Below are 5,269 nucleotides of genomic sequence, written 5' to 3'. Positions count from 1 at the left end.
CTCTGACATCCCAGAGGAACTAGTCTCAGAAAATGTACCAAACTTAGGATGAAAACCGTAAACGTAAAAAAATGGCGACTTACCTGTGGTCTCCTGCCTGCAGTTATTCAAAGCAAACTCTGCTAGTGAAAAGAATTAGGACCAGTCCTCCTGGTTTTCAGCCACAAAGCACCTCAAGTAGGTCTCCAGGTTTTGATTAGTACGCTCTGTCTGTCCATTCGACTGCGGATGAAAAGCCGAAGAGAACGAAAGTTGGATACCAAGACGATTGCAGAACGCCCTCCAAAATCTGGAGACGCCCCCTCCAACCAGTGACACCATTCCTCAAAGGCCAATTTGATGGCCAGCAATTCCCTATCTCCTACATCATAATTCCTCTCGGCGACCGAGAGCTTCTTGGAAAAAAAAGCACACGGACGCCACTTGCCAGGAAATGAACCCTGCGACAACACTGCTCCAACCCCCACCTCTGATGCATCCACCTCCACCATGAATGGCTGAGACACATTGGGCTGCATCAGAATGGGAGCAGACGCAAAACATTCCTTAATAGCTGAAAAGGCCTGCAATGCCTCATCCGACCAGACACAGAAGTCAACGTCTTTCTTAGTCATATCGGTCAGGCAGTGTATTACTGTATTGCGGCGGCAGCAGGGAGCGCACGGCGTCATAGCAACCAATGACGCTGTGCGCTCCTGCTCTCAGCAGGAATCCAGCCAGTGGTTCCACGGACCGCTCACGACCGTGAAAAATGGCCGTGTGCATTCGGCCTAAAGCGTATAAAATCATCCACACCCCCAGAAAACCGATCAGGGAGAGCAGCCTTAGGTTCAAGGCTGGACTGACTCCCACCAGCGGAGCCATGAAGCAGAAAATTCTGACAAAGTGAAACTGCATTGCGGAGGTCAGCTACCTCCCAAGTTAACTCCTGCATGCGATCAACCAACTAATCAATTGACTCCATCTCAAAGCTTCTGAGAAATGGCAGTCTAGGTTTTGGCGGGTTATAATGTCATGCTGGACAGGATACAAGATACAACAAATCCACAAACAAGTGTCTAGGCCAGAAGCTGGGGATAAAGGTCACCTCCTAACAAATCCCTACCAGCTCTCCCTAGACTTCTGTGCCCAAGTTCAAACCCTGGAGGTGGGAATAAACGTGCCCCCGTGCCTAAGGCTGAAGATTCCCTAAAATCCCTAAGATGGTGACAAGGGGAAAGAGACAGCTTGCTTCCTCAGACCTGGAGGAGGCAGGCGTCTCTCTAACAGCCTAGACAGAACACACACAAGAAAACAAAACCAACTTATCTTGTCACAGAGCAGATACAGCAAATCCTTCTTTCTTTCTTTCTTTCTTTCTTTCTTTCCTTCCTTCCACTGAGCAAGATAGAAGCTATAACCCGCACAGGACACTGGGAAGGGGCGTAATTTAAACTCATACAAATGACCCCACCCAGTACACCTGAAGGGAGGCGGATACAGCTCAACTCCAAAACAAAAACAAAAAACTACACACGTGCTGCTAACCTGGCAGACCTCCGCACATAACCTGAGCAGGGCATGACACAAACCCCTTAATCAATATTTAGTGGAAGCTGGTGTATCGCAGGCCTCAATCAATATTTGGTGAAAGCTGGTATATCAATCCCCTCTATCAGTATTTTGTGGAAACAGGTATATAGAACACTTTAATAAGTATTTGCTGGAAGCTGGTAAATCAAACCCTTTAATCAATATTTAGTGGAAGCCGGTGTATCGTATGCCTCAATCAATATTTGGTAAAATCCGGTATATAAATCCACTTTATTAGTATTTTGTGGAGACAGGAATATAGAACCCTCTAATGAGTATTTGCTGGAAGCTGGTAAATCAAACCCCTTAATCATTTTTTGGAGGAAGCTGGTTTATCGCAGGCCTCAATCAATATTTGGTGGAAACCCGGTATATCAATCCCCTCTATCACTATTTTATGGAAACAGGTAAATAGAACCCCTTAATGAATATTTGCTGTAAACTGGTATATCAAACCCCTTAATCAATACTTGGTGGAAGCCGGTGTATCGCAGGCTTCAATCAATATTTGGTGGAAGCCGGTATATCAATCCCCTCTATCAGTATTTTGTGGAAACAGGTATATAGAACCCCCTAATGAGTATTTGCTGGAAGCTGGTATATCAAACCCCATAATCAATATTTGGTGGAAGTCGGTGTATCTCAGGCCTTAATCAATATTTTGTGAAAGCTGGTGTATCACACCCCTCAATCAGTATTTTGTGGAAGCAGGCAAAGCAAACCCCTTAATCAGTATTTTGTGGAAGCAGGTATATTTCACCCCTTAATCAATTTATATAGGTATATCACACCAGTTGCAATTAGTTATTCCAATAGCGTTTGTCCCTCTATCTAGTTGCTAACTGCTGCACATCACATAATATATTTTCTATGTTAGAAGGTATATTATAGGTATATCACACCCCTCAACCATTTTTATTTTTTTCTGGGGGGGGGGGGGCAACAGGTATATCACAGTAGTTGCAATTAGTTATTCCAATAGCGTTTGTCCCTCTATCTAGCTGCAGTATCTCAGCAGAACCACACACAACTGCTGCACAATACAAATGCACTATAATATACTTTCTATGTTAGAAGGTATATTATAGGTGTATTGCACTCCTCAATCAGTTTTTTTTGGGGGGGCAACAGGTATATCACACCAGTTGCAATTAGTTATTCTAATAGCGTTTGTCCCTCTATATAGCTGCAGTATCGCAGCAGAACCGCACACAACTGCTGCACAATACAAATGCACTATAATATACTTTCTATGTTAGAAAGTATATTATAAGTATGTTACATCCCTCAGTATGCCACACCTATCGATAGCACACCTGTACTGTCCTTAAAATGACTTTTGTGGCCCTATTAGCTAGCGTTTGGTGTCCCTAACAGCCTGTCCCTGCTCCACACAGCAACCTCTCCCTACACTGGCAAAAGACTGAATGTAAAATGGCGGCCAGATCGGGTTTATTTATAGGGTAGGGTGTGTGTCCATGTGCTGAAACATCTCGATTGGCTGTCCTGTCTCACCTGATGGATGTGTCATGGGTCAAAGTTTGGCGCTATGCAAAAAAATATGGCGCATGCGAATATCGCCATATGTTTGCATGTTCGGCGAATCGCGAACGAGCAAAGTTCGCCGCGAAATGACCACCGGGCGAACTGCAAGGTCATTTCTAATTAGGGGCAGAGCTTGTTACGAGCACATTTGCAGCACTCTTACATACACTCACTGTCATACATGCAGTACTCTTACATATACACACTTTTATACATGCAGCATTCTTACATACGCACACTGTCATACTTGCAGTCATTTTTACATACACACACTGTCATACATGCATGTACTCTTACATACACACACTGTCATACATGCAGGAACTCTTACATACACACACTGTCATACATGCAGGCACTCTTACATACACACACTTTAATACATACATGTACTCTTACATGCACACACTGTCATACATGCAGCACTCTTACATGCACACACTGTCATACATGCAGCACTCTTACATACACACACTGTCATACATGCAGGCACTCTTACATACACACACTGTCATACATGCATGTTCTCCTATATACACACACTGTCATACATGCAGGCACTCTTACATACACATACATGTATGTACTCTTACATACACACACTGTCACATGCAGCACTCTTTCATACACACACTGTCATACATGGGGTTGCCACCCATACGGGATTGACTCGGACAGTCCGGGTATGTAATCCTATGTCCGGGTACAAGCCTTTCTCAGACCCGGACACAGGATTTATTTCAAACTGCAGTGCAGACTGACTTGCTCGCTCAAGGTTCTGACAGCTGGCGGTGAGTGAGCAGTGGCGAGCTGTGAGCGGCCGGCACTCCGGGACCGGCTCAAACCTCAAGAGGGCGAGGCCGCCGGTCAGGATGGATTGGAAGCCAGAGAGCTGGGGGCTGCGGGTGGTCAGGAGCAGGAGCACGAAGATGCCTCTGAAGGAGAGCAGAAAACCCTCGCCGCACAGCATGGCAGCAGCGCCGGGACTGAGATGCTCTCACTCCCAGATCAGGCCGGATAACAATGAGACAAGCCGCGGGTCTGCGCTCCTCCCGTCCCCGGCTCTTCTGCTGTGCTCCTTTCCTATCACGACACCTCCCCTCTCCCCATGTCTCCGTTACCGGGCCCAGAAAAGCTGTCGGACTCTCACACAACACTCTACAGTCAGTGTGCCGGCCCCGAGTGGCGGTTCCTGGGGGATGAGGGCCACATTACTCTAACTGGGGGTCACTAATGGGGACATTATTCTTAATGGGTGGCACTAATGGGGGCATTACTCTTACTGTGGACATTATTCTTACTGGGGGGCACTAATAGGGGGCATTATTCATTCTGGGGTGCACTAATAGGGCCATTACTCTTACCAGGGCACACTAATGGGGGCATTACTATTACTGAGGGGGGATTACTATTACTTCACACCCAGTGTTAAGCCACACACCCTTTGGGGTGTGGCTTAACTTGCCAGGTATTTTTGGTTGGGAAAGGTGTCAACCCTAGTCATACATGCAGGCACTCTTACATATGCACACTGTCATACATGCAGGCACTCTTACATACACACACTGTCATACATGCAGCACTCTTACATATGCACACTGTCATACATGCAGGCACTCTTACATACACACACTGTCATACATGGAGGCACTCTTTCATACATACACTGTCATACATGGAGGCACTCTTACATACACACACTGTCATACATGCAGCACTCTTACATACACACACTGTCATACATGCAGCACTCTTACATACGCACACTGTCATACATGCAGGCACTCTTACATACACACACTGTCATACATGGAGGCACTCTTTCATACATACACTGTCATACATGGAGGCACTCTTACATACACACACTGTCATACATGTATGTACTCTCACATACACACACTGGCATACATGTATGTACTCTCGCATACACACACTGTCATACATGCAAGCACTCTTACATACACCCACTGTCATACATGCAGGCACTCTTACATACACTCACTGTCATACATGCAGTACTCTTACATATACACACTTTTATACATGCAGCATTCTTACATACGCACACTGTCATACTTGCAGTCATTTTTACATACACACACTGTCATACATGCATGTACTCTTACATACACACACTGTCATACATGCA

This window comes from Bufo gargarizans, chromosome 2, assembly GCF_014858855.1.
Source record: "Bufo gargarizans isolate SCDJY-AF-19 chromosome 2, ASM1485885v1, whole genome shotgun sequence".
In the NCBI taxonomy this organism is placed as follows: Eukaryota; Metazoa; Chordata; class Amphibia; order Anura; family Bufonidae; genus Bufo; species Bufo gargarizans.
The sequence above is the reverse complement of the archived record's forward strand: the minus strand, read 5'-3'. Positions refer to the sequence as shown.